Raw genomic sequence first — 27,055 nt, 5'->3', positions numbered from 1 at the left:
GGGCCCCTGAAATGGCGGCTGCCTGACCTCTAAAGTGGGACAATGTGATGTGAGGTAACTGCGCTGGCGTTGTACACCGTCACGGTAGGCGGTCGAAGACCGCGGCGCAATGCTGCCTTGGTTAACATTGGACCCTATGGGTCCCAGGAGCCAATGACGATGTACGCCGGTGGTGACGGTACACACCGCCACGGACGTGACCGCCATTCTCTATCACTTCAATCACTCCATACCTGATCTTCGAGAGGAGTGGACCGTCACTGCAAGTGCTGCTGTGACCTCGGTCTGGAAGAGACAATGGCTTGAGTGTCTGGGGAAAGGGCCCCTGCCTTCACATTGGAGGAGTTGGTGAAACTTGTGGATGGGGTCCTCCCCCAGTACACGCTACTCTACGGTCCTCCAGACAAACAGGTAAGTACACAGGGAGCATGTTGTATGGGCTATGCCTGTGTGGAGAGGGCTGGATGCAAGAAGGAAGAGGGGAGAGTGCTGCGTGCATGCAAGACGGTGAATGCATGTGCCACATGCCAAGGGTAGGGATGGGGCCAATCACTTTGACGGTGCAGTTGGCAATTACTTACTCTTCCCCCTGTACATTTCATGTAGGCCAGCGCCCACCAGAAGAAAGATATTTGGCGTGCCATCCCCAAGGACGTCCGGACCCTGGGAGTCTACCACAGATGGAGCACCCACTGCTGGAAAAGATGGGAGGACATTCGCCGCTGGAGTAAGAAGACGGCGGAGGCTTAGCTGGGGATGGCCTCCCAACGTGGGAGGGGTGCCCATTGCACCATGACCCCCCTGATGTTCAGGATCCTGGCGGTGGCCTACCCAGAGTTGGATGGGCGCTTGAGGGCATCATAGCAGCCACATGGGGGTGAGTACACTCTCATTCTGCTTACATTGCGCGCAGTCGAGTTGTCTGGGTGGGGGAGGTGGGCCGTGGGTTCCTCTAGGCCAGTCCCATTTCCGTAGGCAAGGTCCCTCCGTAAGGCAGGCCATGTGGCACCCCAGTAAGTACACCTAGTCATGCCCCTGTGTCATTTATGTGTGCAGATGTCGTCCATAGCCTTGTAGGCCATTTCCCAGGAATTGAACAGTGGAGCCCAAGAGTGTGGCATAGTGCAGGGGGCTTCCTTGTCTGTCGTGTCCACCAACGGTAGCAGTAATGCATGCACTCAACATGTCTTTCTTCTGTCGTCCCCCCCTTTTTGTGGTCTCCCTGTTCTTGTGTGCATTAGCATCATCAGGTGGAGGAGCAGTGGCGGTAAACCCGACAACAGGCCGGCGGTAAAAGAAATGGAATTACGACCGTGGCGGAAACCGCCAACATTGACAGCCACTTTAACACTCCGACCGCCACAGCGGTACAAACAAACACCGCGGCGGTAACCTCCAACAGACAGGCGGAGGACAATGTACCGCCCACAGAATTACAACCCACCAATCCGCCACCTTTTCCGGGGTGGATTCACCACAAACAAAAACACGGCGGAAACAGGACTTCGAAGGGAAAATGCAGACCTCTACACACCCCATGAGGAATCAGGACGCCATGCAACCGGAGCTCCAGATTCTGCCAGCCTTTATCTTCCTGCCCCTCTACCAGGAGCACGAACGACACAGGGGAGTGGGGAGGGAAAAAACAGTGCATCCCACATGGCCATGGAGGGCCACACTACGGACTCGGAGTTCACCAGTGGGACGGAGGGCGAGGGGACCTCCACGGCGGGGACAGGAGCTGACACCAGTGACACAGACTCGTCCTCTGATGGGAGCTCCCTTGTGGTGGCGGCAACATCTGTGCCCCCCCATCTACAGGTACAGCTGCCACCCCACTACCAGCACCGCCCTCCCAGCAGCCCCTCAGCCTTCACCTCGTGCCCGCTCACCCAGGAGGGTGGGCATCACCTTCGCCCCAGGCACCTCAGGCCCTGCCCCAGTCAACCCTGCTGCCCTCAGTGAGGAGGCCATTGACCTCCTCAGGTCCCTCACTGTTGGGCAGTCTACCATTTTGAATGCCATCCAGGGTGTAGAAAGGCAGTTGCAACAAACCAATGCATTCCTGGAGGGCATTCATTCTGGTCAGGCGGCCCTTCAGCAAGCTTTTCAGACTCTGGCCTCAGCACTGATGGCAGCCATTGTCCCTGTGTCTAGCCTCCCCCTCCAACCTCCTCTACCGAGACCCAATCCCCTGTACCTCAGCCTATCCCAAGCACACCTACAGACCAGCATGCACACACGTCAACACATAAGGGAAGCTCAGGCAAACATAAGCACCACACATCCCACAGGCACTCACACAAGCATCACACTCATGCAGACACACCAACATCCACTGCCTCCACTGTGTCCCCCTCCTCCTCGTCTCCCTCCTCCCTCCCAGTCTCCTCTACACTCACACCTGCATGCACTACCTCTACAGCCACAACTACCATCACCGGCACACCCACCACCACACCCCGCTCACGTGCAGTCACCACCCCAACTGCCATTCACACATCCCCTGTGTCCTCTCCCAGTGTGTCTGTGACGCCCCCTCCCACGATACACAAACGCAGGCACACACCCACCCAACAGCCATCCACCGCACGACAGCCTCCAGCGCATGCACCTTCACCCAAAGTCAGCAAACTTACACCTCCTACAACCACAACCTCTTCCTCCACTCCCAAACCCCCTCCAGCTACCCATCCCAGTGTGTCCCAAAAACATTTCCTGTCTAACCTTGACCTCTTTCCCACACCTCCCCCACCTCGTCCGTCTCCTAGGTCCTGAACTAGCACCTCAGCCACAACATCTCCGGGACCAGTGGTGCCTGTAGTCACCAGAATCTGGAGTGCACCGGCCACCAGGGCAGCCAGTGTGGCACGGAGCCACAGCACAGACAGTCCCCCACCTGTGAAGCATCAGAAGTTGGCCAGTGCCCGGCGGGAGAGGGGAAAGACTCCAGCCACCAAAGCCGCTCCCAGGGGTCCCGGTGGGAGTGTAGAGTCAGCTGTGACACCATCCAAGGTGGGGAAGGGCCACAAGAAACCAAGTCTGGGAAGAGCAGCACAACAGGGAAGACCGCCATCATCCCCGCTGCCCAGGAGGCCACCTCCAGCACAAGCCCAGCTGCCCAGGACTGGACCGCCAGCACAAGCCCAGCTGCCCAGGAGAGGCCCGCCAGCACAAGCCCAGCTGCCCAGGACCAGACCGCCAGCACAATCCCAGCTGGACCATGAAGGCCCGCCAGAAGCTGAGTCCCTGCAATGGAGACCGCCGCCTCAAGCACTGCTGAACAGGGCCCGCTGTCTCAGGCACCTATGAACAGGGCACCGCCGTCTCAAACACTGCTGAACAGGGCACCGCCGTCTCAAACAACGCTGAACAGGGCACCGCCATCTTAAGCACCGCTGAACAGGGCACCGCCGTCTCAATCACCGCTGTACAGGGCACCGCCGTCTCAAGCACCGCTGAACAGGGCACCGCCGTCTCAAACACTGCTGGCCCATGAGCGGCAAGGGCACTGATGCAACTGAGTCCGTCACGGGGTGAATGATGCACTCTGGGCACAGTGCCCCCTCCAGAACCAGTGGAGAGATCCATCCACTACCTCTGTCCTTAGCAGGATGAAGCACTCTGGGCACCATGCCCCCTCCAGAACCAGTGGAGAGATCCATCCACTACCTCTGTCCTTAGCAGGATGAAGCACTCTGGGCACAAAGCCACCTCAAGAACCAGTGGAGACTGTTATCCACTTGAGAGACTGTGGCTTTGCACTCCCCAGGATTGAACAGTGGGCAACCCACCTACTGTAGAGACTTGAGAGACTGTGGCTTTGCACTCCCCATGATGGAACAGTGGGCATGTGGCCCTCTCGTGGATTTGGAGTTGTGCACTCAACCGGCTGAGGTGCCCCCCCTTTCTCTCCCCCTGAGGTGCCTGTTTTCTTGCTCTCTGATTCCCCTGCAGTGTTCTCTCTGTCATGGTCGGGGATCCTATGTGGGCCTCGCCCATACCGTGTGGTCCCAGTGTTCCACTGACTTTATTTGAGTACTACCTGGACTACTATGCTTGGTATATATTTTGTACATGGTGTATATATATATATATTTATGCCTATTTGCTTTTAATATATTACAATGGTTACACTCATTTCCTTTTGTCTTTGCATTCTTCCGGGGGAGGGTTGGGGGGTGTAACTGTAATGTATCATGCTGTATTAGTGTGTGTTTTGTCGTGGATGAGGGTGGGGGTGTTGCGTAGTGCGTGTCACTGTTTTTTCACTTCCCCCTCCCCTGTGTCGTAGGTGCAGTACTCACCGTGCTCTTCGCCGCCTGCGTTTGTGCTCCTGGTAGAGGAGCAGGAACACTATTGCAGGTAGAATTTGGAGTTCCGGATCCATGGCGTCCTCGTTCCTCGTGGGGTGTGTAGAGGTAAGGGTTTTCCTTCGGGATTCCTGTTTCCGCCGTGCTTTTATCCGCGGTGAATCCAGCCCGGAAAAGGTGGCGGATTGGCCTGTCAGAATAGTGTGGGCAGTACGTTGTCTCCCGCCTGTCTGTTGGCGGTGACCGCTGCGCTGTTTGTTTGTACCGCCGTGACGTTCAGAGTGTTAAAGTGGCTATCTCTGGTGGCGGTTTCCGCCACGGTCGTAATTGCAAAATTTTTACCGCCGCTTTAACACCGTCCGCCAGGGTTGTAAGGACCACCAAAGTCCTGATCAAGCTGATGACTTTTGCAGAAATTCAAAATTTACACCCAAGGAAGTCCCTTTCTGGCCTTACACATTTGGCACCTTCCTTTTAAATTAGTCACGTTTTTGGAGCTCAGAACAAGACTGATAGCTGTAGCCAAACAAAGCCGAATACCTTCTCCGCAACGTCCTGATGAAACAGATTTGCTGCTGTGGAAAAGCTCCGAGCAGGACCAACCTAAATCTTTGGCCCAGCAGTGACACACCTTCATCATAATGACTTGGCAGGTATGGCGTGGTCTTCTGTCAATAATGTATGCAAAAAGCCTTGAAAATGTTTTCAAATTCCCACGTTTTAGGGCTGAGTAGGAAGTGTACACTCTGACACCAGCCAAGCTTTCCAGGGCCTCAGTTGAAGCGCTTGCGGGGTCACGGCTCAATCCAACAGGGTCCAGGACTGGTCCAGATGGCAGGTATTGACTACATCTGCCAGGGCAGGTCCCTTTGGATACTATTAACTTCCGGAGCACTGCTCTGATAATAATCCTGTCAAAGGAACAGGACACTGCTCACACTGAGGCCCTTTGTCCCAGCCCTAGGAGCCATTTCAGACCTCATGAAGGAGTTATTCAGCTCCTGGGTGACTGTTGAAAGATCATGCAAATGGCCTTCTAGAGGCTTTAGGCAGGTAAAAGGTGACATTTTAAAAGTGACCTTTTGTAAAATATTTGTTACAAATCTGACTTTACCAATGAATTAGATTTGTAACAAATATTCTAAAAAATCCAAGAATTCATTTTTTAGCTGGTTATAAGGTGGGAAAACCTTTTTATTTAAAAGGAAGGGTTTCTCATGTCAAAAGGGTTATTTTGGCAGGCAGACTGCACATATAAACTGCAGAATTCAGACTACATTGGCTGGCCTGTGCCATTTTCCTGGTCACATTAGTTGATGGCCCAATACATGCTGCAGTTCACAGGTGCCATTTAACTTTCCATGCCATGGTTGTAGTTTCTACACCCTGTACTATGACCTTATAGGAAATTTACATTTTCCAAACAGGGATTAGGCAATATTTACAAGTTTTATACACTGGGAACAGGATGGCTAAAAGCTAGCAATAAAATTTAGTGTATAATTGAAGTAACTATTCAAGAAAAGGTGTGTTTTTTTTCCCTCATTGACACAGCTTGATATGTGTGAGATAACGTACTGTATATAATTATGATGGTACATTCACATAGGAGTTCCACGGCAAAATAGAGGAATCAAACAGAAGCTTGAACTGCTTTATTAATTAGTTAATTTCCTTCATTCACTTAGGTGTTTTAGAGAGGGCTATATCCACCTCAACTACTTTAAAGGGCTGTTCATTAGAATATATAATCATACTTTTGTTAAAGAAGAAGTCGAATAGTCAGTAACCTTTCTGATATTCTTTTCTTGTTGGCAACAGTTTTGAGATCAAATAAAAAGTTGGTCTATATAGTTCAGTTTTTAGAAGTTTCCTTAATTGCATATAGTGAGGTTGAGGCACGCAGGTTCAGTTCAGAACATTCACAGTTTTCAGCACTGAACTTTTACTGTTCTGCCTACATGTTTGTCTCTTGAAGGTTTATATGGTGATCCAATATGATGTAAGGTACCAATCGGTTCTGCTTGAAACGTAGTGGTGTTGCAACTAACCTTTACAAGGAAATCAGGAACCGGGTTGTTTACAGAGGGAACACTGCCTTCTAAAATATATATATTATTTATGATACTAATATTAGTAACAATCATGGTCCCTAGGGGCAGATTTATCAAGGCTTTGCTCCATCACAAAGTCATGCAAACTGGCTCAGCGTCACAAATAGATATGTATGCTCCAGCACAGCACTTTTTTGCACTGGCAAAGGACCATCTTTTCAGTGCAAATCAGTTTCCTCTGCTTTGCACCACTTTTTTTATGGGTGATACCGAGGCATGCCTACTCAAGCACCTATGACTGTTGACATAAAGTCCTACATACTTAAAGTATCAGACCAAATTTTCTGCAAACAATTATACCCCCTTTGAGGCCGGCTTAATGTGTGAAAAAGCTCTGAAACTGAACATAAGAGTTTGTTCTGGAAGGCTCTACGTCCAGTAAAAACACAGTGCTATACATCACAGAGTCTCCTTTCCATTATGGTGGTAGATGTGTTCTTGGCACTATTTTACCTGTTTGTGCATCATTGTAGGGCAAGAGAGCAGCAGTAGGCCATATTTAATATAAGCATGGGTCTGCACTGCTCTCTCCCAATTTTGCGATGCAGCACAGTACTATATTTTTGTAATCCTCCCCCCTAGTTCCTAATGTCTTAAAATTATGTTACTGTGCTTTTAAAACTTAACTGCACTTGTGCAGATGTATTTCGTTGCAGGAATTTCATTCTGTCTCCAACTTGTTTCACCATCTGAGTTATATTATTCATTACTTGCCTCAAATACTTTTCTTTAAGACACTCATTGTGAGTTATGTTATTTTACCAAGAGTGTTTATTCCATGAAAAACAGCATGCAGGCCCTTTGTCCTGATTGCATCCTCAGTCTGCCCAAAGACCACCATGTTAGGGTTAGAGCTCCCAGTTTCACAGGATGTCTTGCGTAAAAGTTTCACCACAAATCTGGAGGATGAATATTTGTAGCAGTTTCCAATCATTGTTCTTTAGGACGAAATCACTTCTAATCCATCATGTAACCCTTTTATTGCAATGCACCTCATATTTTGTTTCTGAATTCAGCACTGTCATAGGATGTGAAGCAAGACATTTCTTTGGAGACAAGGTTTTCATAATGTTAAATGAAAAACTGTGTGGATTCTGATTTACTGAGCCAACTTCGATCATACCGCGGCTGGATTAACAATCTCATTTATCACAAATAGACCTACAAAAGGTTGAGATATAAAAGATGATTTCAAATGCATTTTTTTTGTCAGTAACAAATCCCTGAAGCCAAATCCATTCGTTAGGTGGAAAAGAGGCAGTGCTTAATTTGGAAATAAAAAGGTGCTGGTGCCCAAATCTCTCTGCGGCTGCTGCAATTAAATGTGTGAACACGGAACACTGAGGCGGCGTAATCCTGAAGCCATCTCGGGGCTCTTCAATCCATATAAAGCCACTGCCTGCCCCTTCAGCTCATTCTTGCAGCTTTCTATTTTCTCCCTTTATGACGCTTTTTCGTTTTTCCCTTCCTCCGTCTTTCCCATATGTCTTTTGCCCGCAGCAAATGCTTGAAGCAGAAGAATAAGCCCCGGCCCTAACAAATAAGTGCCGGTGCAAAGCACTGGAAACAACAAGCTCAAATTAAGCACTGAGAAGAGGCATGTGGCCCCCACTACAGAGCTTCATTAGGCCCCAGGGACCCCATTCCCTGGGTACAAATTCATTTATTGGGAGGTAATGCAGGCCCCTCCCTGAGCCTTCTTCCCAGAGGGAGCAGCTATTTATGCCTGCTCCCTCCAGATAGAAGCTATATCTGTTCCTGAAACAAAAGTACGCTTCAACTCAGCAGGAGCATGTTTAAATTTCCCTATGGCTAGGAGCAGATGTGGCTTCCCTACCAGCGCTGTTGCAGGCAGGGAATGCATGTTTGCTCCCTCTTGGTGGAAGATTTAAAATTGCTCCTGCCAGCTCTGCTAGTGTGAGCAGGTAAACTACTCTGTCCCACGGTTGGGCTTCCTTGGACAGAGGCATTGAGTTTGAGCTGAATCCCCAGAGATAGGACCCCAGGGATTTTTTAAGGATCAGGAACTCTTGAAATTTCATTCTGCCCTGAGGGATAAGGCCGTAGGGGCCTACAAAGAATGGGGGGGGGGGGTTGCACAGGCCCCTCCCCTTTTTTTTACCACTTGGCCTCAGGGGATGAGATCCCTGGGACTTTTAGGGCTTAAGGAGGGCACCCACACAGCCACCCTTTCCTTTAAACCTCATGTTGGCATTGAGGTGGATTTGGTCTCCGGGGCCTACAAAGGCTCAGGGAGGAGGTCCGCATGGCCCTTACCCCTTACTTACTGCATTTCAGCTCCAGGAAATGGGGTCCCAAGGGCCCAAAATCGTTTTTCCATTGGAAAATGTAGACACATCTACAGGCAAAAAGAATTACACCATATTTGTCCTGACACCCATAGGTGGTAGTCCCCCAGCATTTTGGTTTCACTACCCCTGTTTTTGCTGAATTCATTTTTGTTTGCTTTTGTTGACCATGTGCACTTTACTTCTGCTAACCTGTGTTAACTTTTTTGTGTGCTCTCCTTTAAACATGGTTAATTTAGCCTACACCTCACTGGCACATTTAGGCCCAGATTTAAGAGGGCCTAGTGCTTCCTTGCGCCACATTAGTGATTTTTTTTTTACGCTAGTGTGGCCCAACGAGGCCAAAATCGCCACGCCAGATTTACACAGTGGCACAATGGATGCATTGGGCCACTTTGTAACGCCTTGCGCCACATTATACCTACACCAGGCAAAATGTATGTGAGGGGGCCATTCCCCCTGTTAGGGGGGTCGAAAAATGGCACAAAGAAATCTAAAAGATTTTCAGCATTTTTAACGCCTGCTCAGAGAAGGACTTCCCTGCGGTCTGAGGAAGAAAGACTGATCCTACTCCAACATAGAAATTCACTTAAAAAACCAAGGTAAGTTATAGTTAGGCTCATATTTTAAACATACCAAACCATAGACATTTACCTGTTGTAGTTAGAGTTATCTCAAGTAACTATAAATCGTGTCTTAAGGTAACTATAAGTCGCACGGCCACCATGCACAGTTTTTTTGTAAAAAATGTACTGCTAATATTACATTGATATTATCAATGATGTTATCAAAGATGTCCTGAGTGCTGAAATTTCTAGGGAAATTTGCGCAGCATGGCACGGGCGTCAGTTATAGTTACCTTAGGACACGAGTTATAGTTACTTAAGATAACTCTAACTATAACAGGTGAATTTCTATGGTTTGCTACGTTTAAAATGTGAGCCTAACTATAACTCCCCTTGGTTTTTAAGGTAAGTTTCTATGTTTTTTGTAATCCTATTTTCTAACTATAACGTCCTGGTAACCTTTGTTTTTTTCAGTGAATTTCTATGACTTTTTTAACTTATAGTAATTTCCATTACTATACATTAATCCAACCACCACCACTCACTGCCTTTGGCTGTGTGTGGTGGTGGTTGGCCACTGGCCAGGCTCTGAGGTCAACCCCCTATATGCACCCAACCTTGCGTCATGCACGGCCTTTGGCTGTGCGTGACGGGGGTTGCCTGCAATGGGATGGAAGAGAGAGAGAGTGACAGTACAGCGCAGGGAGCCTTAACGGCCTTGCTGCCCTAGCTGGCTCCCTATGTCCTGTGGGAGATGGCATTGCTCCCACAAGCAGGGTGCTGCTTTAAATAGCAGCTTCCTGCTTGTGGCAGCAATGTTTTCATCTGTTTCCCTGCACGATTATTTGCATGCAGAGAAACAGATGAAAACTTGCTGTCAGAAAGTGGACTTTAGGCCTCATTACTATTTTGGCGGTCCTAAAAGCCGATCGTCAAAGCCGTGGGGAGGACGCCACCATCATACCAGTGGTGCCAACCACCCTCAAGCGTATTACAATTTTCCTGCTGAGCTGACAGGCAGGAACAGTGCTATGACATACTGGCCTTGACTCCCTCAAGGAGCCGAGGCCAATATCGTAGCACTCCAGCACCCTCAGAATGCCCACTGTTTGCAAACCAGACAGTGTGCATTGTGATGGTGCTGGGGAAGTGGGCCCCTGCACTGCCCAAGCAATGGGCATGGGCAGGGCAGGGCCACCCCTGTGGCCCCTGGCTTTCCACCAGACTTTTCATGGCAGGGTCCCCATGAAAACACTGGCGGAAAGTGGGTTTGTAATCAGCCAGGCAGCGCTTAGTTCAGTGCTGCCCTGGCTGGTTACAACTCCAACTGCCATCACCCCGTTGGGAACAATATTGCTGGTGGGTACGCTGGTCTCCTGGCAGATCTGCCCACCAGGGTTGTAATGTGACGGTTGGACCACCACAGTTGCGGCGGTCCTACCACCACCATGAGGCTGGCAGTCCTAGGACTACCAGCCTTATATTGAGGTCCTTTGTTTGCTTTTGCTTGGTGGGAGCTGTCAAAGCGCCCATCAGACAAACACCTATGTCCTGGGAGTGGGCACCCCGGGACATAGCAGGAGCCAGCCCTGATGGATGGCAGTCCCCAGGGCCATCATAGACTCCTCGAGGGGGGCTATAGCCCCCCTTCAATGAACATTGCCCTGGGAAGGTGGGTTTTCCTGGGGCTGCGGGGCGGCCACATTTAAATTGAGCACCCTTGAGGTGGTGGTCCCTGGGGCGGTGGGGGGTCCTGCTCCACCCACATGTTATTTAAATAGAGCCCCGGGGGGGTAGTGGTCCCCAGGGTTGTGAGGGGGCACACAGTCCCCCATACTCTATTTAAGTAGAACCCTGGGGAGGTGGTGATCCCCGGAAGTGTGGGGGCTGCGTGGCCCTCCACATCATATCAGTTAAAAGCCCCGGGGAGGTGGCAGTCCCCAGGGCTGTTGGGGGGGGGGCAGTTGGACCCCTACATCCATTTTGATAAGTGACCCTGGGGAGGTGGCAGTCACTGGGGCTGTGGGAGGTGGGGCGGGCAGCCCCCCTGCATCCACTTTGATAAGTGCCCTGGAAATGTGGCAGTCCTCAGGGCTGCGGGTGCCGGGCAGCCCCCCCATCCATTTCAGATAAAAGCCTCAGGGAGGAGGTGGTCCCTGGGGCTGCAGATGGGCTGGGTGGCCACCCCCATGCAAAATTGTATTGCCCCCAGGACCTGGCCTACCTGGGTGCTGTTTTCAAAACAAGGGTGGGAGCCCATTGTTGTTTTTTTTTTTTTTTTTCCATGGATCTACACCAAAAATATTTTTTAAATGCTTTTTAGGCCATGGGGGTCCCTGCTGGACCCCAGCACCAGAGATAAGGGGTCGGGATTTCTCTACCCTGGCCCCTTTTCTTATTTTTTTACTTCATTTCAGTGACTCAGCAGAAGGTGAGTCCCAAGATTACTGCCAACACTTTCTTGTTGAAGGGTTGGCAGCCAATCAGATCTCAGCACAAGATTGGGAGGGTTCGCGGAGCCTACGCATACCTGTATTTACAAATTCGTTTTTTCTTCAATTGCTAAAAAACACTGAACGGATTTACACCAAATAACTGAAAGGTCACTTTCAGGACCAAGAGTTACCTTTCTGCCAAATTTGGTGTAAAGTGTCAAGTGATTTGGGAGCTATCGGTGTTCAAAATCCCTATGGAAAAACGAATTGGGAAAAAGCATTTTGAGACACCCCCTTTTTTCTCAGACCCTGCTTGACGGATCACCTTCAAACTTTCCAGACAGCAGCTCACGTGAACATTAAATTCTTTGGGAAAATTTCATGAACATTTGTCAATCGATGCCAATGATATAGGCTAGTACAAAAAATGCTTTTTCTATAGAAACTAGAGACCACATGTACAAAGCATTTTTGTAGTCTCAAGCGAATCAGCCCTTTTGCGACTAGAAAAATGCTTTTTGGGATGTACAAAGGCCAAATTGTGGTTCGGTAACTTGTTACCGAATCACAATTTGGGTTTTGTGGTTCGGTATTAGGAAGGGGCATGTTCAGGGATTCCCGTCCTTATACTGAATCTGAATGGTATGTATGATTGTTTTTTGACTGTGAATGCGGTTGCAAATCAATCACAGTTAGCACCAATTTCACATTGATGTTAACCCATGTGCAAAGGGGAAGGGGTCCCCATCGGACCCCTTCCCCTTTGGGAATGCATGCAAAAAAAATTTTTTAAGAGCTCTTAAAAAATGAAACTGAAACGTTTAATTTTTTCTTTTGAAACATCTCATTTTCCTTTAAGGAAAACAGGTTGCGTTTAAAAAAAAAAGATTGCTTTATTTTAAAGTAATCTTAGACATGGTGGTCTGCTGACCACAGCAGGCCACCATCCCTGTGATCTTTGCAATTCCCAGTGGTTTGCAAATTGTGACCTACCTCATAATTATTAATGAGGTAGGTCTATTCGCGACCCACCGGGAACAGCAAAAGAACCTCAGTGGAGTTTCTTTCATTTGGAAAAGCGATTCCCTAATTTCCTAATTGTGATTCGCATTTAATCACAATTCTGAATGTTCATACATGTGGCCCTAGGTCCTAACGTAACTACCTAGTAGCGACCACCACTCCATTTTTATATATATATATATATATATATATATATATATATATATACATATATATATAAATAAATATATAAATATATACAAAAAAGTAGCTGAAGCACCAGTTTGGGATACGCGTCAGGAAAAGGAGAGCTGTTGTTCACTCTTGAAGAAAGTGCTTGGATGGTATCCACCACACCTTAAAGCCCTTCACTGGCTTCCCATCGACAAGAGGATCACCTTCAAAATCCTCATCCACGTGCACAAAGCCCTCCACAACGAAGGCCCAACCTACCTCAACCATAGAGTGAACTTCCACGCTCCCATCCGCAACCTCCGATCTGCCGACCTCGCACTCGCCACAGTCCCCCGCATCAAACGCACCACCTCAGGAGGCAAATCTTTCTCCTACCTCACCCTCAAGACCTGGAACTCCCTCCCCACCGACCTCCTCAAGACCCAGGACCTCCTGCTCTTCAGAAATAAACTGAAGACATGGCTGTTCGAACAGTAACCTCCTCCCCCCCCTCAGCGACTTGAGACCCTAGCGGATGAGTAACGCGCTTTATAAATATTGTTGATTGATTGATTGATCCCAAACTGGTGCTTCAGCTACTTTGTTTTCTTCTTATGTGAAGATGGTATGCTTCGCCCTCATGCAATGACTGCCCTGCAAGGGTTTGGGGCCCCTTTACGGAGGGCGTTGTGCAGAAATATTACTGAAGGGGCCTGACCCGCTTACCTCAATGATAGAATTTATCCAAGACAGACTGTTACACGGAGTTGAGCAAGGGATGGAAGACAGGTATTATACCTCCCTTCTGACTGTTTGGGACCTCCTAGTGGCGAGAGTAATATGGGCAACAAATTTGAAATCAAGGACAATGATCTAATATACTTTGCAACTTTGGTGCATATAATGCTATTTCAAGCAGTACAATGATTGAGCACCAGAGTTTAAGAATATTGAATGGTGCATCTTGGGACATGGAGTTTGTGATTATCAGGTCACATGATCAGCAATACAAAAATCACTGGCTTTGTGATCATTTGCATTGTCTCACCTGTGATCAAGGCAGTTGGAGCCGAAATGCGTCAGGAAAAGGAGAGCTGTTGTTCCCTCTTGAATAAAGCGCTTGGATGGTATCCCAAACTGGTGCTTCAGCTACTTTGTTGTGTTTTTATGTGAAGATGGGATGCTTAACCCTCATGCTGAGGCTGCCCTGCAAAGGTCAGGGGCCCCTTTACGGACGGTGTTGTGCAGAAAAAAAGAAAAAAAAATATATATAAATAAACATATATATATATATATATATATATATATATATATATACACACACACACACTGAAAAAAAACAAAGGTTACAGGGACGTTATAGTTAGGTTTTGAACTTACACATATAAAACCATAGAAATTCAGCAGTTATAGTTGGTGGTATTTCAAGTAACTACAACTCGCGCCCTTGCCATGCATAGTTTTCTTATCAATAATTGTATTACAAATATTGCAGTGATAATATCAGGCATACAATAGAAGATGTCATCAATGATATAATATGTGGAGTAATTAGCTGTGCATAGCGAAGGTGCGAGTAATAGTTACCTTGAGGCACTGCGTACTGACAGCTAGCTTTTTTCCAAATTTGGTGTAATTTCATCCAGCGGTTCGGGATGTAGTTGTGTCTAAAAGTCCAATGGGAATAAACAAGTGAAACACAACTTTTTTGACCCACCTTTTTGTCGGCCCACAATTGACGGATCACCTCAAAAGTTTCCATGCACAACAAGAATCACCAGGGCACTTTTTTGGGAAAATTATTGGAAGGTTTGTCAGACCATGCCAAAGATATAGGCATGGCAACACACACTTTTTCTCTGAAAACATGGTCCTAACTATAACTACCTACAGGAGGCTGCCACTAGTTATTACATATATATATATATATATATATATATATATATATATATATATATATATATATATATATATATATATATATATATATATATATATATATATGTATATATATATATATATATATAGAGAGAGAGAGAGAGAGAGAGAGGGATAGAGAAATATATATATATAGATAAATAGATACATAGATAGATAGATGTATAGGTATGTATAGTTAGGATCAAGTTTCTATATAAAGAGCTTGATTTCTTTTGTCAATAACTTTGGCGTTTCTAGACGAATCTTCATGAAAGTTTCAAAACCTATACTTTGCTAAGTTCAGTTTCCATCTTAGAAGTTTCGAGGTGATCTGTCAAGCGGGGACCAAGAAAAAGTGGGGGTCCCAAAACACATTTTCCCCATTCATTTTTTCATAGCACCTTTAGACACGCCTATAGCCCGAACCACTGAACTGAATTATACCAAATTTGGCATGAAGCTAGATTCTGTTCTGCAGATCGTGCTTCTAGTGATTTGTTGTGAATCTGTTCAGTAGTTTTAGATACATTTAAGGCCAAAAAATATAGATATATAGGGACGTGGAGCCACGCGCCACAGGAAGTGTCTGATTGGCTGCCTGCAACCTGAGAGAAATGTTGCGGCTGCCATTTCCTTTTTCTGTAAACGGTCCCCGGGGCTGAAATGTGGGGGGCAGTTGGGTTGATGGGTCAGGATATAGGTTCCCTGACCCCATGGGGTGATATAATTGTGGGGATGGGACAAATAATGCCTTTGAAATGCGGCAAATTATTATTTTTTATGCTTCGCGACTTCTGCGGATCCACCTGCAGGGCTCAATGCGGCCCAGTGTGAATCAGTGGATGGATCTGCAGAGCTCGAGAAATGTAAAAAAAAAGAGTAAATTCTAATGGTGATACTATACATTCAGTATTACACAGAGAGAGACACTAACACCCAGACAGACACTGTCAAGCCCAGAGACATACTATGACACTCCCCCTCACACCCAGGCAACTACACTCAGGTGGTCATTCTGACTTTGGCAGTCTTTACCAAAGACCGCAGTGTAAGCAGGTGCCGAAAGACCGCATGGCGGTCTGAACACCACCGTATTACTTGTCACCAACACAACACCGCCAAAGAATTATAAAAAAAAAGTCACCATCGGCCTCAACGACGGTGTGAAAGAGGTGTCTGCACTACCAGCACCTCCACGCCGAGAACATCCTGCCCGTCAAATCACGAATCACAAATCAGCACCGCGATCTTAGTATGGCGGCAACCCATTGGCGGTCCGTTGGTGGTCCAAACCGTCGCAGGAAAAAAGACAACATAATACCCCACACCTGATACACATACACCCACCACACACACCTGACCACAGCCCTACAAAACACACACCCACACATACCAAGAACCCTTTGTGCCCAGAAAGTTTGACTTAGCGAAGGAAGAGCACACTGACAGAAGGCACTGCACCTACATACCACAGACGCCATCACACTGAACACGCATCACACAACACAAAATCAAGAGAAACACAACACACACATCACCACTGCACACAAAAATCGACAAACCACACGTACATCTTATCAGCCCAAGTCACACCAACAAACAGCACAACACACACTCCACCACCCACAATACAACCACCATGGCACCACAAAAAAAAACACGATTCATAGACGAGGAGCTGTGGGTCATGGTGGACGAAATCATCAGAGTGGAGCTTCAACTGTTTGGAGCACAGGTCCAGTAGAAATCCATAGCCCGGAAAAACAACTTATGGCAGAGGATTGTCGTCAGGATGAACCCTGTAGGAAACCATCCAAGCACAAGGGAGGACATTAGGAAGAGGTGGAATGACCTATGGAGAAAGGTACAGGCCATGGCTTCCAGGCACCAAAACGCTGTCATGAGGACTGATGGTGGGCCCCCACCAACTCCCCCAGAATTATCATTGTGTGAGGAGAGGTCTTGGCCATCTTACACCCGGAGGGGCTGACAGGAGAACCTAGTGGACTGGACACTGGTAAGTCAACTATACTCCCCAGCCAAAATGTAACCCTGCTCAGCATGTACCCCCACCACCGTCTCACACCCTCACACCACCCTAATGTGCACAAACCCACCATGGACCCAATACCCACCCTTGTATGCCACAGCTCCCTCCTAACACCATTCCCGCATAGGCCCAGCTAGTGCATGGATACCCCACACTGCAGCAAGTACTACAACTACCACAATGCAACACTCCCTACCCTTGCATGACTGATAAATCCACTTCACATCTCTGCACCTGCATGTTAAACCATGTCACCCCCTTTACCAGCAAGTAATTGGAATACACATCAGTACATGGCAATGACAGTAGCAAGACCAACTATTGCCCAAAACAGGACCATTGCAACAGTCCACTGATGGAAACACAAGCAGTAGTCTAGTAACTTCTAGTAATTACTGCCCTGCAAATCCAGTTAATGATGGCATACAACCATGTGTATCACTTGTACAATACCATCATGTGACACAATACCTTTCATTCTACAGGTCTCCCAAGTACTGCTACACAGCTGAGGATGCCAGTGACAGAAAAACCAGGCCTGGAAGCAGGTACAATAGAGTAGGGATGGGTGTCTGGATGGGGATGATGTACGTGGCCCATCAGGCATGAGTGGTCAGTCCACCACTACCAGCTTCACCCTGCCCCCAACTGAAACCACCTCCCCTGTGGCATCCATTGCACAGCAAAGCCCACCTTCCCAAACCTGTGTTCCAAGGTCACATCAAACATCAGTGTGCCCCACAGGACAGGGGCATGAGTCAACATTGCAATCCCAAGACAGTGACAGTCCTGGTGTCAGTGGGAGGAGGCAGACTGCACCAGGGACACAGGCACAGGAGGCAAGGGCCAGTGGGAGGGCAATCGTGGGCCAAGGCAGCAACAGGACACGACTGGCCAGGAGGCCATCTCCAGAGTCCTGGGATCCTACCAGCAATCCCAGGACAAGATGTGGCAGATATTCACAACCTTGCAGGAGACTCAAAGGCTACAGGGGGAACACCACCAGGAGGCCTTGCAGCAGTGGCAGGTACTCAGTGTCATCATGGTCTCCATGTTAGGGGAGTTCAAGGAACTCAACATCATCCTGCGTACATCCTCCACCCAACTGCAGGCCCCATCCAGTGCACAACACCACTGCCCTCTACATCAGCACCTGCTACTGAAATGGAGGACCAGCAGAAGGACCCACAGGCCACCAGCACCCTTACCCCTGCAGCTGAGGGACCCTCCCCCCGTAAAAGAGATCGGCCATCCAGACATCCTGCAGGTCCTTAGGCAAAGACCAATCCCCCCCACTAGGAAGTGATCCCTCTCCTGAACTGTCACCCTTGTGTGCCACTGCAACACCCTAATGGCTGTCCAATGCCAAGTTTCCATCATCCCAAAGCTAGTGGATACAGGACCTGTCTAACATACAGCTGGACCATCAACTCTGATCTTCACCTAAACCAAGTCCCCACTCCTCTGGACTGTGATGTAAAATACTCAATAAACCCCAATTTTCACAAGTCATGGTGCATGTGTTTTCATTGTTTAAAGTGGTATTTCTGTTTACAAGCAACTATCAAATCACTTATATTGGCACTACAAGAATGACAAAGTGACAGATGTAGTAGGAATCTCCAGCAGGTGCATAAGTACATCCATATTGTAGTAACACCCTGTGTCAAGCATGCCAACAGGAATATATCAGTAATCAGCTTGCAAACAGACATGTGACCTGAAGAGGGAAAATTACATGGAATTAGGTTCAATGTTGTAAGGCATGTACTCCATATTCATACATCAACAGCAGTTGAACTCAAACACAGGATGACTGCCCCAGCTGCAATGATACCACATATGGAAGGGCCTGCGCTGTCACTCACACATGTGTAGGAAAGTAAAGATTTCACATAGGTGACATCCTCAACCGATCACCTCCTTGAATACTCAGGAAAAGGTAGCTGCCACACAGCAGCTGACAATGCAGCATGATAGGCCTACACAGCAGAATAAGACTTTTCATTTACCCAAACAGTGAGACTGAGGATCCATAACCTTTGGTACAACCATAAGGGTGTTCCGTTATGGCACCAGCATTTCACATGTCATTGGCAGCAATGCATTTCCACTACCCCTCATGGTACGTTATCAACCTATCAGGGTCGGAAACCAAGATGGAAGGCAGTAGTCTCCACACGCACACCTTGATGCATGCAATATCTGAGTACAAACTAGCTTTGCAAATACATAGTCAAAGTGCACATGACATACAAATCACACATACCTGTTTATCATTGAAAGTAGTGATGAATCAGATCAGTCCCATTGTCATATGCCTCATCCTCGTATGCCTCCTTCTCAGTATCAGTCTCATTGGTCCCAACCACTCCTCCAGCATCAATGTCCCCCTCTTACAACAGTGGGATGTGCTTTCCGAGGGCCAGATTATGGAGCATGCAGCATGCAACAAAGCCCTTGCAGGCTTTCCCTGGTTGGTATTGTACGGCACCACCGGACACATGGAGGCAAAGAAGTCCTCTTAATCACCCACCTCACCCAGCCATGTGCCTCATTGTACCTGTTCTCCCCTCCTGTAGTTGGATGTCTAACAGTTGTCAGCAGCCAGGGCAGGTTTGGGTATCCTGAATCACCTGTGCGGAAAAGGAGATATAACGATAGGTAACAGTGCTAGGCAGAGTGCAGAATGTAAGGAAGCATATCAAATGTCTGACATGTAGAGCAGTACACATACATATTTGCCAGGCCCTTTCTCCCTGTAGCTGTAACATCAATGCAGGAACACTGCTGTTCCTCAGGACGTAGAAATCATGTACCAATCCAGGGAATTTTGCTGATACATGTGTTATGTACTCATCTGCAAGAAACACCACTAGTAAATTGATCCAATATGTACTCTTCTGCTTTCTGCAGATCTGTTCATTGGCCCTCGAAGGCGGCAAGACGATGTGAGTCCCATCAATGGCCCCTATTACATGTGGGACATGTGAAGGCTGCTTTACCAGTGGGCAATTCAGCACGCTGAACGAATCTTATGTACCTGCTCACATGCTTGAGTATGGCATCCAGAACATCCTGTAACACCTTACTGAACTTGGGCTGTGACATCCCTGTAGCCAGTCCCACAGTCACCTGGCCACTGGCCAGAAAAACACCTGGACTGTTGGAGAGATGGCATGGGGTTTCTCAAAGCTGGCAGGAGGTCTGTCTCACAATGGGCGAACAGTTCCCTGATGGACACACGGTTCAGTCGATAGGTCAGGATGATGTGGTGCTCTTCCATGGTTTCAAGATCTACTAGGGGCCGATAAACTGGTGTTTTCCTCATCACTCCATTTTGGCGGTATATAGGCAGGAAGACAAACAACAATCTGGGCACCTGTCACAATGTTGTGAACCAAGTACGACATACGAAAATCATGAAATATTGGTCATGTAAGTTGGCGGTCATGTTGTGGAAAGACTCATTACTCCACACTCCATTCCTAGCCCTACAATGCCACATAATCCCTGTGACAAGGGACGTGTACAGGACATGTAAACATAGACTTTCCATGTGTTCTACCATATGGATTGTCAATACAGACATATGTAGTGACAAGTGTGGTGATGTCACCTGACACCCACTACATATGTGATTATCCACAAAATGTAACCTACATGAATCATTTTGTGACGATATGCAGGTAATGACGCAGTGTGAACCCAGGACAGTCATGTAACATACTAAAATGACATCCACCTGTCCTGCATGCATTGGACAGATGGAAGTGACCTCATTCTGCCGGCGGCAGTCATCATGGTGGAAGGCAGTTAGAGTCTCTGTGCAACTCTTCATTGTTAACATTGATGTCTATGGGAAACTGGGACAATGACGATCGCTGCCAGTGCTGACGGTCATGACCACTGCGGTCGCAACCACCATTTTGTATGGACAACCTTGCTCTCCTGGCATTAGGACAAGGGAGACCTCCACTTTGTGTGCTGTCCTGAATCTTGGAGCAACGATGGCACACACAGCAGGGGATAGGGCCCCAGCCTTCACAGCTGAGGAGCTGGATAAATTGGTGGAAGGGGTCCTGCCCCCTGTATGGGTGGTTGTATGGGGCTCCAGGGCAACGGGTCAGTACAACGTCCTTTGTCCTACATTCCAGGTTATGTTTGACGGCGAATGTTTGTGAGCACATTGACATGTGATGACTGATTTGGGGTTTTGCATGCACATTATGTGTGTGGTATGTGGTATATTGGCAATGTGTATCGGTCGTGTTTTTTTGTGTGTTGCCAAAGGTTGCAGCTGTATCAGTATCATTTACATCATGTTATCCATTTTCGGAATGTTTCCCATGCAGGTCAGCTCCGACCAGAAAAAAAGGGTTGTGGAGAGCCATTGCCAAGGAAGTGCGGACTATGGGGGCACATAGCCTGCAGAGCACCCACTGCATGAAGCGATGGGAGGACCTGAGATGCTGGGCACGGAAGACCGCAAGGCACAGCTGGGGACGGCCTCCCAATGTGGAAGGAGTGCCCATCGGACCCTGACTCCCATAATGGCCACATACTGGTGGTGGCCTACCCAGACTTTGATGGACGCTTGAGTGCAGCACAGCAGCCACAAGGGGGTCAATGTAGACTGTTAGGTGACTTCTGCATGGTTGTCTACTGTGACTCTCACTGGACTTGGGATTTACGTGGTCAGATTAAATTTGGGGAGTGTACAGTCCTGGTTGTCACACCAATCATGTTGGAGTGTGACATGTTAGCTATGCATAGCCATGCAGGAACAGAAGTCGGGGCACTGTAACACACATTCTAATGTACATATGTGTTACTCACATGTTCAGGTATTCTACTGTCTTCATACGCCATCTCTGCGTATACTGTAATAGTCCAAAGTGATCTTGTTAGCCCTGTATTTGGGTATTGACAGGTATGTTTCATTAACATTGCAGTTAATTTAATTACAATATCAATGGACATCTGTACCAAGTGTAATCCACACACACCTGTAATTTAATTTGTGTGCACAGTTCCTTTGGGGTCAGATTTGTTTCATCCTGTCATGACTTGCATGTAGTTGGGTATGTTAATGGCTTAAATTGTTGGACTAGTAGGTTAGCCAGTTGACAGGCATATAGGACTTTTCAATGAAGTGTCTAGGCTGTAGGGATAAGATAATTGGTGATAAGTTTGGATATGGCTTGCAGGACTCTATTGTTCATGACTGCAAAACGGGCTCTTGTTTTCCCGACAGGGGCAAATGGATGTATTGTTTGTATGTGAAGTAAATGTGGGGGTTTTTACCATTTCTTTCCTTTCTTTTTCTCCCACCCTCCTTCTCTCTCCACCTCTGTCTATGTGTGCATTAGCATTATCTGGCGAAGGAGGAAGGGTACCGGCGAGTGGAGATGCAGCAGTCCACGGGACCCAGGAGGCTGGAACAAGCGAAGCTGAGGGGACCAGTGGGACGGAGGGCGGAGGGAGCACCACAGGGGAGACTGGAGCTATCACCATATCCGATTCAGATTTCTCCTCCAATGGTGGCTCCCTGACTGTGACGGACCCATGTGGGAGCATCGCAGCACCATCCTTCTCTGCCACCCCTCTTACCAGCACTTGGCTTATGATGTTAGTGAGACAGATGACTAATGGGGTAGTTGGGAGTATCATATTTTCACATGATATAGCATCTGAGGGTTTTTAACTAAGACTTCCCTAGCAGGAGATGTATACCTACAGCTGTGCATGTTGTAATGTGTGTATGTGAAGAATGTGATGACCTTCTCTCTCCCTCCTTCTCTTTCTGTTTGTGTGCATCAGCATTGGCAGGCAGGGGAGACAGGGCACAGGCGAGTGGGGATGCTGCCGGCCACAGGACATGGAGTGCTGAGACCACAGATAGCGATGGACCCAGTGGCCCGGAGGGCAAGGGGAATGCCTCGGGGGTGACGAGATCTATATCATCATCCTCGGAATCCTCCTCCAGTGGACACTCCTTGGCGGTGGCAGATCCATCTGGGACCACATCAGCACCATCATTGTCCACCACCCCCCTTTGTACCACCGCCCTTCCTGTAGCTTCTCACCCAGTTGCCCGTGCCCGCTCACCGAAGAGGGTGGGTGTCTCCTTCACCGCAGGCACCTCTGCACCTGCCCCATTTAGCCCTGCTGCCCTTTAATGAGGAGGCTATTGACCACCTGAGGTCCATCTTTGTGGGGCAGACAACCATTGTGAATGCCATCCAGGGACTGGCGTCCCAGATGCAGAAGTCCATTGCCTACCTGGAAGGCATTCATGGTGCCTTGTCTGGCCTACAGATAACCATTTCAGGCTCTGGCCTCCTTGTTGATGGCAGCCAGTGTCCCTTCATCTTTCGTCACCCCTACAGCTACCTGGTCTCAATCCACAACCCCTCTCCCTTCACCCATCCATGGCACACCTACAGATCAGCATACACCCACTACAACAGACAAGGTGCGCAAAGACAAACATAAGCACCACAAATGAGCCCACAGGCATGCACACACACAGCACACATCTGCATACACAACAACGGACCCTTCCCACACTCTCTCCCTTACAGTCACATCACCACTCACACCTGCCAGCACTGCATCATCACACACTGGTCCTGCTAGCATTCCTGTCATACCTTCATTCACCACAACAGCAGACTCACAGGTACCCACACCACACACCACATCCGCAATCACCACGGCCATCTTCTCTGTCATCTGCAGCACAACTAACTCACTTGCACACACCACCCCAACATTCGCTCTCACGTCTTCTATTCCCTCTCCCTGCATCTCTATCCCCCTCCTCCTAAGATATGCACACACACCCACTCAGCCACCCAACATACATCCACCACAGACATTCACACATTACACACACCAGCATCCACGTACACCACACCAACACGTCACACAAGCACTCCCTCTACCTCCACCCGCATTCCTCATTCATGTGACCGTCCACGTGTACCCAAAAAAGACTTCCTTGCTGCCCTTGACCTCTTCCCTACTCCTCTACCACCCTGTGTTGCCCCTAAATGTCATATCCCCCTGCCCCTCCCAGGCCCTTCTACCTCCCATTCTTCTAGTGCCCACTCTGGTGTTTCCCCTGCTCCTTCCCCCCAGCAAAACGTCCACCCCTCCCAGAACCAAAGTTCCCACCTCCAAAGCCCAAACAGAGATATCTCCCTTCCAAATCCAAGCCACCCCAGATCCACCTCCACCCCACCACCCCAAACCACTGAGGTGCCTGCATGTCCAATTGATGCCCCTATGACCTGGAGGCCTATTTGCTGTCAGGAGTCAAGTTGGGACCATGCAGTTCTGCAAATTGAACATTTTGTAACTAGTATATTTTAATTTCATGGTTCCCAATACATCTACCCACATTGCTGTGGTTGTTGGCAAGATGGGATGCTTGTCCTGGTTTCCTTCTAAATGGTGGTGTGACATCTGTGTGCAACGGTGTGTGAGGTCTGTGTATATGTTGTGTCTGTGTTGTTGCATGCACTGGGTAGATGGGTTGGGCATGTGCATGTTGTTATGTGTCTAAATGCTTGCTTGTGGGATTGTATGGGGTGTTGTGTGCGTCCGTGTGTATGGTGCTGCCTTTGTGGATTTCTTTGTATGTTGGTTGTACTTGATGTGTCACCGGTGTCATTGTTTAGATGTGTGATCACTATTGATTGTGTGTCATTGCTACATACAGTTTGTAGTCTAGTTGTCATTGTGTGATTATGGGGTGTTGTGTATGGATGTGTATGACTGTGATGGTGGTGTTTATGTGTGTTATGCTGTGTGTTTGGGACATATCTGCTTGGCTTTGTGTGTGCATTGGGTACTTGGCTTTTATGTATTTTGTGTGTGTGGGTATATTTGTGTGCTGGTACAGTACATTTGTATGCATGTGTGTGTGGCCTTCGCTGTCCATGCTGGGAGAGTGTGTTATGTGTGGGTGTGTATCACTGGCATTTCCTCCACACTGTGCTAGGCGTACTTGCGGTTGTCGTCTTTGTCGTTGTCACTGGCCCTGAAGGTGTATGACAAGATAAAATGCTGGGAGGACTTGCAGTTCATTTGACATGTTTGCCACGGGCGCGTCTGTGTACCTGAAGGTGAATGTCTCCTTTTGTACTTTCCGTTTCTGCCAAGATTGTCATTGCAGTCACCCTGCCCTGGATATCCTGGCTGTCTGGTGACTCTTAATATAGCGGGCAGGACATTGGTTCCCACCAGCCTGAAGTTGGCTACCGCCGCCGGCTGTTGCTCGTCAGCGGTGGCAGTTGTTGGAAGCTGGCCTGGCTTATAGTGGGTACCTGATGGTACTTACACCTTGTGCCAGGTCCAGTTATCCCTTATTAGTAGATTAGTAGTATTCTAGCAGCTTAGGCTGATAGAGGTAGCTATAGCAGAGCAGCTTAGGCTGAACTAGGAGACATGCAAAGCTCCTACTATACCACTTATGTCATATAGGTACTTTATCATAAGAAACACAATACTCAGAGTTACTAAAAATAAAGGTAATTTATTTTACCGACAATGTGCCAAAAATATCTCAGAGGATATAGGGCCAGATGTAGGTAGCCTTTTGCGCCTCTCAAACGGCGAAAAACGCCATTTGCTAGGCGCAAAAGGCCTCACACGATGCAGAAACACATACCGACTCGCAAAATGTAATTCCGACTCGCAAATAGGAAGGGGTGTTCCCTTCCTATTTGCAACCGTATCGCGATGTAGAGTTGATTTGTGACCATGAAAGCGGTCGCAAATCAACTCGCAGTTACCATCCACTTGAAGTGTATGGTAACTCATTCGCAAACGGGAAGGGGTCCCCATGGGACCCCTTCCCCTTTGTGAATGCCCCCAAAAATATTTTTTCAGAGCAGGCAGTGGTCCTATGGACCACTGCCTACTATGAAAAAAACAAAAGGTTTTGGTATTTTTTCGTTTTGCAGCTCGTTTTCCTTTAAGGAAAACGGGCTGCAAAAAGAAAAAAAAAACTGCTTTATTCAAAAGCAGTCACAGACATGGTGGTCTGCTGTGTCCAGCAGGCCACCATCCCCGTGAGTGCCTAGACTCGCTATGGGGTCGCAAACTGTGACCCACCTCATAAATATTCATGAGGTGGGTCTTTGCCACCGCATAGCGAGTCGCAGAAGGTGTCTGAGACACCTTTCTGCATACCAGTTTGCGAGCTGCAATTTGCGAGTCGGAAGGACTTGCAATTTGCAAGTTGCAAATTCTTTTGTACTTACATCTGGCCCATACTCCCTTAGGTGGTAAGTAAAATACACAAAATATACACACAAACCAAAATCAGGTAAGTAAACAGTTAGAAAAATAGTGCAAACACTGTAGAATACAATAGGATGCAATAGGCCTAGGTGCAACACAAACCTTATACTCTGAAAGTGGAATGTGAACCACGAATGGACCCCTAGGCTAGTGTAGTGTGTAGAGGGTCGCTGGGAGTGTAAGAAAACACTAAGGGTGTCCAAGATACCCCATCCCAAGACTTTGAAAAGTAGGAGTAAAGTGATACCACTTCGCCAGAAACACACTAAACTCGTGATAGAGGATTCTGCAAAGAACGCAACAAACTGCAAAGCACTGACGATGGATTCCTAGACCTGAAGACCTGCAAAGGAAGGGGACCAAGTCCAAGAGTCGTGACAGTGTCCCGGAGGGCAGGAGCCTACTAAACCCCGGAAGAATATGCAAAATGGCTGCCTCTGGATGGAAGAAGCTGAAGATTCAGCAACAACGATAGGTGCTAGGAACTTCTCCTTTGTGCAGAAGATGTCCCACGGAGTGCTGGAGGATGCAGCGTTGATGTTTCTTTGGAGAAAGGCCGCAAACAAGCCTTGCTAGCTGCAAAGTTCGCTGCTGAAGAAAAAGGGCGCTGCCCGGGTCCAGGAAGGACCAGGATATCGCCACTTGGGAGAGGAGACAGAGGGGGCCCTCAGCAACACAGAGAGCCTACTCACAAGAAGGCAGCACCCACAGAAATCAGTTCTGCCGAAAATAATAAGAGGGAGATTTACAGTCAATTCCTTCCCTATAATCTGTGACAACGTTCCCACCACCTCCGACCAAAAAGAGACAACTCCTGGGCACTCCATAAACGTAGGAACGTCTGAGGTGTTTGGAGC

The sequence above is a fragment of the Pleurodeles waltl genome, chromosome 3_1, assembly GCF_031143425.1.
Source record: "Pleurodeles waltl isolate 20211129_DDA chromosome 3_1, aPleWal1.hap1.20221129, whole genome shotgun sequence".
Lineage (NCBI taxonomy): Eukaryota > Metazoa > Chordata > Amphibia > Caudata > Salamandridae > Pleurodeles > Pleurodeles waltl.
Note: the sequence above shows the minus strand (reverse complement) of the source record.